We start from the raw sequence: 13,559 nt of genomic DNA on the forward strand, positions 1-13,559 counted from the left end.
TAAATCTTTTCCAGTTGTTACTGTCCTACATGAAGTCCCTAGAAATGCTTAACTGATATACTATTCCTGTGTTTATTTCAAGAATTACTGTGAATTTTAGTTTTTCAAGGACATGATCCAGCAGGTTCACAAAAAAATTCAAGAACAATACTCACAGAATGAGTGGCTTAACATGAAATGTCACAACATTTAGCATTGGCAAATGGGGCAAATAAAATTCTATCAAATGATTTTGCTAAGATTGTATAATTTCTTTTAGTGTTTCAAGTTAGATATTTTGCACTGTTGCAACAAAGCAAGGTTTTAATGAAAATCTACCTGTTGATACTCAGTTATGGAGTCTGTATTGAATGAGATCCATATTTTACAGGGATATGGCAAAAAGCAAATAGCAGTTTTAATAGTATAAAGAACCTTGATTTGCAATAATTCCTTCTTATACAGTAATATTAAAATCTGGCAATAATTGTGGCTGAGTGAAAACTAAAGAATCACATTCAAGTATGCCATGGGTATATGTGTCTATGTGTATACAGTTTTCCTCTTTCAGAGAAACAGATGCTGATTCATGTGAATAAAATTAATCACTTGAATAATAATATTTTACTTTGCCAAACCAATATACACCTCTGCCAGGTATTCTTAATCCAGATTTAATGAGAATTAATGGAAGCATGCGTATTTGAAATGAATGCTGAAAGGTCTATGTCTGCATTTTTACCAATTGCTTAAAACTCAGTTTTATGACTTAGAGTTGTAAAACTTAGACTTGTAAAACTCCATTTCTGTATGTAGAAAGAAATATAATTCCAGGAGTTTTTTGCTGAAAAGCAGGAAAATAAACTTCAGTCCTGCAGTTGAATCCACATAGTTGAATTCACTTTGACTTCAGCAAATATTAACATAAGGGCTAGTTCTGTAGTCTGTTTTAGTGGGTTTTGGGTAAAAATATTTTACAGAAATCAACAGACTTTATGCTCCAAATAGAATAATTCCTCTCTCACATGTCCTCACAAAGGAAAACCACCAACTCCACATAATTCTTGTATTCTTTACTCTTTTCTGGCTAAATCATGCTCTCATCAGGTAATCAAAAGGCTGATAGTTTGGGTCTATCACTGCTTACCTGCAATTACATTTATTAGGGGAAAAAAAAAAAAGAAAAAAAGTAGGATTTGCTAATGACATGTTTTAAAACTCAGGTAAAATGCTAGCCAATCAATATGTATATATTTACATTTCTATGACCCTCTTTTAAAGCATGGTTCCGTAACAGATGCATCCAACCCTTTCAAAGTTTAGTTTCTACTAACCTGCACTAAAATGCCTGTATGACTTAATTGCACTCAAAATGCATAAGGGGTTATTTAGACATGTTTATACAGCTATTTATAAGAATGTTTTCAGCAAGAATGGGAAAATGGCTATATTAAAGATATACAAAGATATTTAAAAAAAAAAAAAAAAAAAAAAAAAAAGGGTGGGGGAATGGAGAACTTTCTCTTTTGCTACATTTTGCTCTCACAGTAACCAGTACTTTCAAGTGTATCATAGTAGATACAAAGCTATGACATAGTCACATGATCTCCTGTCTTCCCATGATGACTTAGGTTTTGAGGCAGTTTGCAGATCTAACCCTGTAGGAACTGGCCTCAAGAACATGCACTTTGGCACTACTAAAAGGCTGGGTCTGCTCTTCCACTTCCCTGTCCCCTCAACAGGTACTGGGAGTTGAGGAAGATCAGCATGGATATGGCATGTCCATATTTCAGTGATTTTTTAGGTGCTAATCCCAGGAATTATTGCTTGCACTGTTTAAAGTTTAAGGTGGTTTTGAAGAGCCTTGGACCAGCTCTACAATTCTTACTAACTCGTACTGTAAAATCTTAAGGATCCAGTGGCCTTCTAAACATTTCATGTTTCTCTAAATACACATTACCTGTTCCTGTTCTTGTTCCAAACATAAATACTAAATGTCCAGGTATGCAAAGAAGTCAAAATAATTAAGCTAAAAATAAATAATTACCATTAACAATGGTAACCAGGATCCTGATTTCCTGGTGTAGTGCGGGTGCGTTAAACTGAATTGTCAATATGCTTTGGACCTAAAAGAGTTGATGAAGCCCCGAGTGGTCCTGTCTTGTGTGTGTGATTCTCTGAGTAGAGTCAATTTCAGAGGATTTCATTTCGCTGCTGCTGCTAGAAAACGGTGGACATGGTTAAAAAAAGTCCCAGACAACGGGAAGGGGTTGTTATCAGGGTAGTCTGAACAGTTTTGCTCTGTGTCTGTGTCCCCACTGTGGCCTCTGCAGCCCTGCGCTAGTTGCGCGCAGATCCTGCCGGGCGCAGAGCTGGCAGGGAACGCTCCCCGCCGGCCCCCGCGGCCTGGCCACGCTGCGCTCCTCGCAGAAACCAGTCCTGGCCGATGCCCAGGCACTTCTCCCTCACCTTAAGGGGTGTATATGGTTCTTTTGCACATCCCGAAAGGTCAAAGCGGTTCCTCAGTATTTTGCATCATTACAGGGAAAAAAAAAAAAAAAAAAAAAAAAAGAAAGAAAGAAGACCAAACCCGCCCAGCAACCTCGAACCCGGGCTGTCAAGAGCAGCTTTTTGGAAAGAATGCAACAGCGCTATTGGGCTGCGTTTTGTATCTGAGCACGGGAATGAGTCAACTTAGTCTCCTTTCAATCGTTTCCAAGTGCTGTTTACCCTGTCCTGACATGTTTTCCCTAACGCATCCCCGTGCATCTACACGTCGTCCTTGACGGCTGGTGCGGGCGGAGCGGCGCAAGGCACCGCGCTCGAGCCGGTCAAGCCCACTGCGAGGACATGAGGAGAAGGGGCCCAAAGAACCGAGAAAGCTTCGGGGAGCCGAGCTCCCCCTTCCTCCCGCCCCTCGCCTGCTTTGGCTCGCTAGTCGCCAAGCCTTATGAATTATTTTTGGGCGAAGACGAAGAGGGCGGGAGAACACACACACTGCTGCAGTGAGTTGGCCCGCCGCGGGCAACCCCGTTCCGCGCAGCACCTGAGCGGGTCCCGGCGCACAGTGTAGGTGCACGGTCGTGGCGGGCGCTCGGAAACGGCCAAGGAGAAAGTGCCGCGGAGACGCCTGCCGGCCTGCAGCGCGCCAGCAGCCGCCAAGGGAAGGGAGAGGGGGCGGCGGCAGGCTCGAGGCCCCGAGCCCGGGGAGCGCCGGGGCCCGGCGTGCCGGGCAGGGGCGATCAGCGGCTCAGCGGCGGCAAGCGGGATCTTCTCGGCGATGCGCGCCCCTCAGCAGCCGCGGTGATAGGTGGGGAGAGGGCAGCGTTGGCGCATAGCCGATCTGCCTGGCCTTCGATGCCGAGCGGCCAGGCTTTTATTGTTAGCCTTCACCCCGTCCCCAGCTGGAAGAAAACAGGGGCGAGGGGGGCAGAGAAAAAGGCAGGAAGGGAGAGATTTTCGTCCTTCGCTGGTGCTGCTTTACGTGATAATATGTTTATATGATTAGCAGAGCCCAGGGGTGGGGAGCGGAGGGAGAGGGGGTGGAGATTGGAGGGGGAGGAGGCTGGAGGTGACTCCAGTTCAGAGCCGGCGGAGAGTCTGTGTCAGGACTTCGCAGTCCCCAGTCACACACGGAGAGGTGCATGAGCAAAGAGGAGACTGCGATACAATTCATTGGGATTTTTTTTTTTTTTGGTGTATGTATTGCGTTTTCCCCATTGCTGCGCGCGTTACTAGCTCAGCGCTCGGCGCCTGGTCACCAGTCGCTGGCGGGGCAGCATCACCGGGAGGAAAAGGAGAAAATCCGAGGAGGGGCCGGACCCGCACCCCGCCAGAAGCCAGAATGTCATCCCGGGAGATGTAAATCCGGTCGGTGCGAGCGATAGAGACACAGATGAGGGGGGGCCCATTGTAACATTTTCGAGTTGTTCCCCGCGACTCCTACTGCTGGCATCGGCTCCTGATCATTGCACAGAAAGGACTCCAGAACCTGGGCACGCACACTGCGCGCTGCGCCCACCGTCCTCTCCGTTTTGTTTTTTTTTTTTTTTTTAATTGCCCCCCTTTGTTTTTTGTTTTTCCTTTGGTGCGTGCGTGAGCCTGGCTGCATCGTACGTTTCGTGCGGAGCGGAGTGTCGGAAACTGCAGGAAAATGTTGACTTAGCCCCTGAGAAGCCTCCCGGCTGGGTGCTTGGAGGAGAAACCTCCTTCTGCTCTGCGCTGCCCCAGCCCACCGAACCGCAGAACCAGCTGCCTCACGCGGGGCTGCCTCGCGCTCCCCGTCCGAGCCCGGCGCTCGCCCGCTCCACCGTCGTCGCCCCGGGACTAATTCCACCGCCCTCTCCCGCAGCCCTGCGCTTGGAGGGGTGACCTGGCTCGCGGGTCCAGCCGGGGCGAGACATTCCAGCCCGCCTTCAGCTCCGAGACAGAGGTAAGAGAAGCCCTACGCTGCTGCATCGCCGTTCGTCTCTTCCCGCGCCTGCTCCCTACTTCTACCCGTCCCTACCGAGCTGCTGGCGGGGAAACGTTTTACTTTAGGGTCTGCCTCGCCTGCTGGTGCCCAAGGCCGCTGCACCCCCCCCCCTCCTCCCTACCCCCTCCCGCACTCCCGCGGGGGCCGCTACCCCCTGCCGCCGGAGGAGGAGAAACGTGCCCCTTAGTGAGGCCGCGGCCCTTGGGCGCGGGAAGCGCGGCTGCGCCGCTGACCTGCACCGCCGCCCCGCACCGCCGCATTCCTCCCGCGCCGGGCCGGGCCGGGTCTCGTGTTCCCCTCCCACCCCGGCCCTGCGGAGGGGTTTGCGGCAGGTCCCCGCAGCTCCCGGCCGCCGCCGGCTGGCCGCCCTGCTATAGGGGGCAGGGGGGCTGGGGGTCTGCCCGCGGAGCAGGCCCGGCCGTGGCTGTGCGCTCCCGTACGAGCATCGCGCAGCAGGAAAAGTTGCATCCGTTCAGTAAATAATTACCTGTTGCGGGTTTATTTTTGTAACTCAACCAGGCGTCCATCCACCAGCCCGTGCCGTGTGTGTGTGGGGGGGGTGGCATTGGAAAGAGGAATCAATAACCTTTTCTCGGCTGTGGACTGGGAACAACTTTTTTCCCCCCCTTTAATTATTTTTATTTTATTTAAAAAATAATTTCTATTTATTTTCACGTGTAGAAATCTGGGGCCATCTGGAGACAGAAAACAGAGTGTGCCATGAGGCACCGTTGCTGTGTCTGGCTCTAAAAATAACATCTTCTTGTTAGTCTGCACTAGCCCTGCTGGGGTTTGAACGTGGATTGTGGAAAGTAAAGAGATCTGCTGGCGCTCAGGTGTGTTTTTCTTTGCATAGAAATGCCCCTGTGCGCGACGGAAGGAGTCCTGCAGAACAAATGTTCTGCTGTTTGGTTTTCTCAGACGCTCCGGCTCCCTCCTTTTGTTGATTACCACGAAAAGAGGTGCCATTTCGCATCGTTCTACAGAAATTGTTTGAATTAATGCAAGTGTGAATTCTTACCGTTTGAAGGAGGGTATTAGCATATCAAAGGTTTCTTAGCTCCGGCTCAATTGAGAAAACTTCAGCTTGTCTTCCATTTGCTTCCAAGCAGAGGCCCAAAGGGCAGTGGGAATTGTAAAGGGGTAAAATGGGGAGGTGGATTTGGGTTGTGTTTCTGAACTTTTGCTGCTCTGCAATTATGCGAGTGAAAAACAAGGTCCCTTCGCTGTAGAGCCCTTGCGAGCGTTCGGACAATTACACCCTATTGATTAATGGTTTGTTTCGAAGAAAAAAAGTGACCTTTTATGACAGGCACTGTTGCGTGGTTTCTGATGTCTCCTCTCTGTTGGAGGCTTTGGAAAGCCCTTTCTGCCGCACTTAGGCTCTAGGTATGGCCTACATGTTGCTGCGTGCGGACACTGAATGGGGGAAGACCTGCTAATTACTTCGGAAAACAAATGAAATCTTGTAATAAAAGACGTCTCGATTCGAGACCTTTGAAAGAAATATGCTTTCCTCCTTAGTGAGTGAGTAGGCTGGAATAATACTTTAATAGAGAGTTTTAAAAGAAGTTTTGATCACCACCGGCCTTATGCTTCAGTTTCCTTTTTGTTGTAGAAAAAGTGAGAATGAGTAATTCCTGTAATCAGAGATAGTGTGTTTGCTAAGATAACTTTATTTGCGGTTGGTATTACTGTATCATAAATACTTTGAAACCAAGTATGGCAGGAGTGCTGTTTTGGTATCTGTAGAACATTTATTGCATTGTAAGTTGTTTTACATGATTGCATGTTTGTAGTTTTTTGTTCTTACTATTTCCTTGAGCCTGGAAGGGGATATGGCCTTCTGTATTACTATCTCTGCAGGTCAGTATTAATAATCTAGCAACCCAAAAGCTAAGCGATATCTAGTTATCTGTCAGGAAGTTGGGACATTTCCCAGGGACCATATGTTTATTGTGGAGTGTATTCTGGTTCGTATCTCTGGGAAAAAAAAAAAAAAAAAAAAAAAAAAAGAAAGAAAAATAACAACCAAAAAAACCACCAAAACCAAACCAAACTTCCTATTCTTGCTTTGCTTCTTCCTTCCTTCCTTCCAAGTCTTTTACTTGAATGATAGAGATACTAAAGCATGGTTTTTGTGTTTTTGAAAACGTTGATTTCAGTGCTTTGTATGTAGCATTTGGTCTGTTTTTGTGGTGGTTTGTTTTGGTTTTGTTTGTTTGTTTTTGGACCTTCTGGTTCTCCATTTGATGGGGGTGTGTGTCTCTTTTTAAGCTGTGAGAGTAATGTGCCTTTCGTGTAGGATGTCTTCACTCACACTTCAATTTACTTTCATTTAATGAAGCAACTGAATATATATGGTATGCCTTGGTGAAAACCCCTGCAGTTAATTAAACAATTCATATCGATTTTTGTTATTCTTAAATGGACACGACCATTTGGGCATTTTGTAAATAGATGTGTTCAGTGGTCCTAAAATTGTGTGTCATTATTTTTAGGTAATTTTCAGCAGTTTATTTACCTAATGTCTTCAGCTGTCTGAAGTAGTACCTTTTGGTGGTATAAAAAGAACATATTGATGTAATTGCCATTATCACACTTAAGTTGCTGCTAACTAGTCTGCTTTGAATGCCGAGTGCTACAAAGAAAGCGCATTATCTTTTCAGCTATTAGAGATAATCTAAAAATTGTCTTGAGAATGTTGTGCCTTGGATTATCTGATGGCAACTCCAAATTCGACAGATCTCTGAAGGTAAAAGAAAAATGTAGTGGAAAGAAGATTGTCAATACTCAGATGACAAAATTGGCCCACTTAGAAAAATTAATGTGTTGCAGCAGCCCTTCAGCTGCCATTTTCAATCATCGTGGGTTACTGTGTGTTGGCAACAGCAAAAAGCGTAGACGTTCATATAGCTCAGGGAGCTGGTAGTTGGAGGAATCAGGATATTGAATCATGTGGGGTAGCACAAACCAATTACTTCAGGTTTTGACTTGAGAATTTCCAGTAAACATTTTTTTCTGGCGCTTAGCTCCCTTGTTCATTAATAGACCAGCATCAAAGCAGGCAACCAAACTTCCAAATGTTATAAAAACTAATGTAAAGATACAGATCTCACATGTAGTCTTGCAAGTCTTAATTTAAGACAAGCAGTTGGAGTTTTTATTGCTGCAATTTTCACAATCAGCAGAGACATTAACACCAGGCTTCTGGGTGTTTCCATTCTTAAAATGAGCAAGAGGAGAGCTTTAAAAAAACCCCAAAGTTTGCTTAGTTAGTTCTTACTTGATCACTTCAGCAGCTTTTCCAATGTTTTATTTATATCTTATTGCTTTTAATACATAAAGTCAGGAAAGGGGGTTACTCAGGAATTCTAGTATCTAGTGATGAAACACCTTACTAAAATTTAAAGAAACCAGGTAGTTTAACCTTAAGTGTTTGTAGTCTTTGTGGTTAGAAATATGTAATAATGTAATAATTTCTGAAAATGCAAATGTAGACATGACGTTTTGATTAATATATGATTTTTAAATGGAAATAGATATGATGAAAAAATGCTACACTCTTGAGTGATAGCTTTTTAGAAAGGTCCATAATTTTTACTGAGGGGTGTTGAAAAGTTTCTAGTTAGACAAAATATTTATCAAAACTGTGTTTGCAATGCATTTCTATATAGTGTACCATGAATTCATACAAATATCCATTAAATGTAAATAACTGTTTAATGCTTAGAGAGTGGGTAGAGACATAATAATACACGTTTTACTGAAACTTGGACTAAAAAGTTTATATATTTTCAAGCCTTTGCTCTTCCTGTGTTCACCTAAGATGTTGACATAGAGTTAATTTCTAGTACTGCCCTTGCTAAGGATAGTACCGTCTCTGCTAATGAGGAAGAAAAATCTGCTAGTAACCATTTGAAATTAATTTATATAAATAAACGTTCTGGGTCTCCATTTCTAAAGAAGAATATCTTTGGATGACTGATAGCACAAGAACTGGAAGTAACGATTAATGATTTTACCTGGTGAACTGCAGCGAAGTTAAGCTATGCCTGGTGTATAATTGAAATCATATTCATGCATAGATAGACAAGCAGTCAGTTATAAAGCAGTATATTTTAGAGCACAGACTAGTGAAACAGTCAGACATGTTACTTGGAGATGTCATATTAAACACTCTGGATGCTTTTCTTTAGGATTGATGTTTGTGGTGTACAAAAGTGAATTGAAATTGCAAGAAATTCACTTTTCAAAGTATTTATGTTCAGCTTTTAAACTTAAAAGCTGTCTGTTTTTCAAAAACCCTCAGTTTGAAGCTAGTCACAGATTTAAACCATCATGGTTGTAATTCGGTGTAAAGAAAAATGGAAAACCAAAAAAAGCTATTTTAAGGCCATTCTCAATACTCTTTAACAAGCATGTTTAATATGTGAATAATTTTCAAAGGTAGTTGCATTTTGTTTCAAACAGTCGTTAAAATCAAAGTAGTAGGTGACTCTGTTGGAATATTGGTGACTTGTGGTTTAATGTGACTATAAATATATACCTGGTCTAGAAAATACTTCCAGTCTTTATTTAAGCACTGTGGTTCTTTTTAACATTCTTCATTTAAGAGGTGAAAGATGACAGGCTTAAAATCCTTTTCAATAGATAAGTTTCTTGGAGCTCACATTTTTTCAACTTGTAATGTACGAGATGTATTTTTATAGCATAGTCTGTGAAGGTTATGTCAGTGTAAGCAATTTAGTTACAGAAATACAGTTGCTTAATGAATGGTAAGGTCTTCCAGGATTCTCTAGATAAAAACTGGCAGTTAACTAGATTGGTTGATTCTTGAGGAAAAAATCCAAAAGCCTTCAATTTTGACATTGTAGCATCTCCAGGTTGTTAGGTTAAACAGAAGAGTATTTTATGGGTTTTAGCAGAGTATGTAATGTGCTTTTCACATATTTTTTTTAATTATTTTTTTTGGAGGTACTGCAACGATTCAGCTTACTCTAGCCTGATATTTGCCCAAATTATTTTAAAAGACATAATAAGAAAAAACATTGCAGCCTGACTGAAGCAAGTACAGTGCTTAACACCTGCAGGTACAGTGCAGTCTCCAACAAAATGCTATTCATTGTTAGCCTGGCACAAAGCAAGCTTAAATACAATTTGGTTAATTACAAGAAAAATTCATTTTTTATGAGTACGGTACTTCATGTTTGGGGAATGTTTTGTGTGTTGTCTGCTAAGTAAAATCACATCACACTTGTATAAATTTGTTCAATTATCAGAGCAGCTAAAAGAAGGGGGGAAAAATCAATTTACCCTGAAAAGCACCAGAAATAAGATTACCTTGGCTAGTACAAACTTGCCAGCACTGTCTAAATTGCTTAATATTATCAAAAGTTACCATTTTTCATGTTCAGTAAGAAGGGTATTGACTATTCTACATGTCCAGGTCTGCTATTTGGCTATTTCTTTGTAAGATACGAGCATGTTTTATTTGTATTCCTACAATAGCAGTTACAGATAAATCGGAAGATCTAACAATAACTTCATAAAATAGATGGAATAATACCATTCACTGGAGAAATGGTATTTACTTGAGATAAGTGATCGCAACTAGTTTTTTCTCCGGTCTAGCTTGTTGTTCTTGTAACAGACAAATGTAAATACCTTTGCAGACATTTCACAGTGAAAGGCAAGAGATAAAATGTAATTACTTTTCAGGGTGGCCCTGATGATGCCCATGTTCTTGTCCGTAATACAAAAAAATGTCTGCTCATCACCTTAGAATATGAAGGCCATTGTTACTTCTGAATGTAAAGGGTTTTTTTACTATTTTTAATGTTGACCTCAATATTTATCTTCAGCTCTTCTGTGTAAGCTGGCATCCTTACAGCTGTAGATTCTAGTCACTGTTACCCAACTGAGCATTTAATAGAACACCTAATGGACTCTGCTCCTGTTTTTTTTTTTTTTTGAATGCATAGTATCTTGCTTCATTCAGTCACCAAAACTAACTTTGCTACAAGGACAGGCAACACGACAAGTTAGAATCAATGGACCATTTGTAGGTCACAAAGTCAGTTTACTGGAATTTCAGAGGAAACTGGTTGAAAAGAGAGGACAAATGTCACTTTGAATAGAGATGTTTAAATCAGACTTCTGCCTTAGGGTAAAATTTAGGTCTGTTGTAGCCTGGATGTAATGTCTCCCTCTACAGAGCACAGCATTAATCATGGCTTGACAAGTGATCATGGGCTGAGAAAAATAGGGCCTGTCTTGGTTATGTGGCTGATTGTTTGTTTGCTTCCCCCTCACTCCCCTGCCCCCCCCTCCCGCCTCCCCCCCATCTTAATCTCTTAGGAGCACATTATAAACACTAACATTTACACAAAAAGATTAAGTATCAGTGTCTGTATTTCAATAGTGAAAGTAGCTTCAAAGAAAATCTAGTTAGAGCTAATCAGAAGCTCCTGAGGTTTCTTACATAGATGCAATATTAAGAGTATTTTCTTTTTATTGTAACACAGTTTTTTTGTTGTAGGAAATTTATCCTGTGCCATTTCCCCATAGAAATATAGTGAAGTCATATGCCTGTTTTGGCCATTGGTGTACTAAAGTCTGAAATGATGGGTCTTCTCACTTTAACAGTGTCTTACACTGTGTTTACCACCCAGGAAAGATACACCCTTTTGCCTAAGTGGCAATATAGGGCAAAAGTGGAACAATTTAAAAAATCTAATGTGGATCCACTTGATGCTGATTGATGTTTATTATACTGTGTTTATATTTTAATTACGTGTTACTTGGCCACAACGAGCTACAAAAGCTGGTCTGAGATAACAGGAATGAAGACTGCTATTTAAGATCCTGAATTCTGATACTGTACAGATAAAAGCGTATTTAATATGTTAATTCTTAAATTAGGGATGTCTTGATGCAAAGATGAGGTGTTAGGAGTGTTCATACCTTTTACAGCAAAGAAGATTGTTAACAAAGGGATTTTTCATATTTCTTCTTTGCTGCTTTTGGTGATGGGAACAGTGTAGGGAGCAACTGGACACTCGAATGTAATGCTGCTGCTAGAGACCTGTATGTAGTGTACAGTTAGATTTGAATCTGCAACTGTTGGAAAAACAGATAATATCAACAAAGTAGCAGCAAAACAATTTATTGCTGAAGAACTGTGCTTTAAAATTTAGGCTACTTCTGTTTATTCAGTTACCTCTGGATGTGATAAAATCTCAAATCTCTCATTTAGAGTGGGCTGCTGCTTTCCTTTGTGTGTGCTTTTGGTATTTTCCTATCAGTTGACACCTCAAAGCGATTATTGCTCTGAATCTAGATGACAGAATAATCTAACACCGATTACTGTTAAAAATTGTTTCTGGCAGCTGGGGAAGGGATGGCCGACCTTGCTTCTGACTATCATGCTTGCTTTGCTGTTGCTGGGATCTGGTGTAAATAGAGTGAGCCTCACTCAGATTTCGTACTGCAGTGGTGGAGAGAGAGCATACGCACGCCAAAAGGAGACTTCAGTTCACCTTTCTATATATTCTCTTACAGTCTCATGGTTTTTTTTATGGCACTCGAGTCTACACCACTGTGAAGAGTGTGCAGAAACAACTCCCTCACAATATGCAGCACTGGTTTTGAATAAAGTGACATCTTAAGAAAAGATTCCCAAGTTCTGGTTTTGACTCTCTATTTATCTGGCAAATTGCCAATGCCTATGTTGATGGTAGGTGTTACGGTAAATCCATGATTCTGATAGTGGGGAATATTAGCATGTTTCAAACCGCTACAGTAGGAAACATTCCTTTCATCTGATCCAGGCATCCTTTTATTCATTCTTTTAAGCTTAATTTAGACTTTTTCTACATGAAGTGTGACTGACTTATAAAACTTTGCTTTCCCAAAATGAATAATGATTGCGTCTTTGGGTTGAACAAGGTGAAAGTTTTCCGTAAGACCAATTCAGAGTTGTTTATTTTTTTGGTAAATTTGTCCTTTAAATATTGAAGGGCAGTTTATTTTGCAGCTTTGATTTACTTCAGTCTGTGAGGTATTTCCTAAATGCAGACTGTCAGTCAGTGAGGCCGATTCTTGTGTAAATCACTATGAAGTTCTTAAAAGAGAGAAGATGCTTTTGCAGTTGATGTGTATTCCTGGCTAGGCTGCTGTGCCAGGAAAATGGGCTGAGGCTGGAAGGTTTTTTAGAGAGGAAGGGGAGTTGTAGGCTGACATAATTTGAAAGTGAGAAGAAATCCTTTTGCCCTTGAGGCAATAATCTTACCCAGTGCTTGAGTAGAGCATCATCTCTTCAAAATGTTATTTTTTCCCCCCCTGCTTTGCTTCCTCATTCTTTCTCTCATTTGAGAAGGTGTGTAATAATGTCTGATAATAACTGTTTGTTGATCCAACTGGTAAAGTTATTCCAGCAGCAAAGAGCTCTGTACGCAGCAGTGTCATCATTCTGAAGTGAACGCCCCAAATTTGTCCTATATTTGTCCCATGTAATTAATAGCTCTAGTCATACTAGAATATCATGAGTATTCTTCCACTTTTTTTGTTTTGTTTTTAAAGCTCACATTAAAACCTTGAAAGGTTATATTTTGGAGTTTGTTTTTCCAGTGAAACTTAGTCACACAGGTCATATGTGACTTCATGCCCTATGTATATGCATTTGTTTCATGAGTCAAATGGTACTACTTGCAAAATAAGGTGAGATTTGGCTCTGTAAGAGAGACAAAACCACAGGTATATTTCTTTCAAAGTTATAAAAGAAATTAATGCTGTTTGAATAGCTTCCCAGATTTTTTTTTTTTAATGTATGGGCTAAAGGTTAGTTAGGATGAAGACTTAATTTTGATCTGCTTAATATTTATAGCTTCAATCTTTGAAGCTTTTTCACATTTGCATTGAAGAGAGTTTTATCTGGAAAGCTTATGCTATTATGGTGAGCAAACGTACAACATTTTAAAGTGAGCGTAATGTCTCTTGGAGGAAAAGTAGTTTGCCTCCAGTTAAATGAAAACTACGTTGTTACTTCATGATTTGATATAAACTGATAGAGACTATTTTTAATTTTCAAGATAACTTACAAGTC

General features: G+C 41.4%; 1 protein-coding gene across 21 annotated transcripts in view; it reads left to right on the top strand.

Moving 5' to 3' along the window:
• ADGRL2 (adhesion G protein-coupled receptor L2) overlaps nucleotides 1-13,559 on the top strand; it is a 398,831-nt gene that overhangs the window by 236,299 nt on the left and 148,973 nt on the right. For 6 of the 21 annotated variants that reach the window (XM_068141118.1, XM_068141121.1, XM_068141130.1 and 3 more), the window contains exon 1: nucleotides 3,544-4,411. The exons of 1 other annotated variant lie outside the window; for it this stretch is intronic. The gene's annotated coding sequence lies outside the window, so the exon portion shown is untranslated. Of the gene's footprint in view, nucleotides 1-3,539; nucleotides 4,412-13,559 lie in introns of those variants that run through there. 14 more of the 21 variants (XM_068141127.1, XM_068141129.1, XM_068141125.1 and 11 more) reach the window with 5 other exon arrangements.

The sequence above is a fragment of the Melanerpes formicivorus genome, unplaced genomic scaffold (assembly GCF_026170545.1).
Source record: "Melanerpes formicivorus ecotype bairdi unplaced genomic scaffold, bMelFor1.0.p_v2 SCAF_7, whole genome shotgun sequence".
In the NCBI taxonomy this organism is placed as follows: Eukaryota; Metazoa; Chordata; class Aves; order Piciformes; family Picidae; genus Melanerpes; species Melanerpes formicivorus.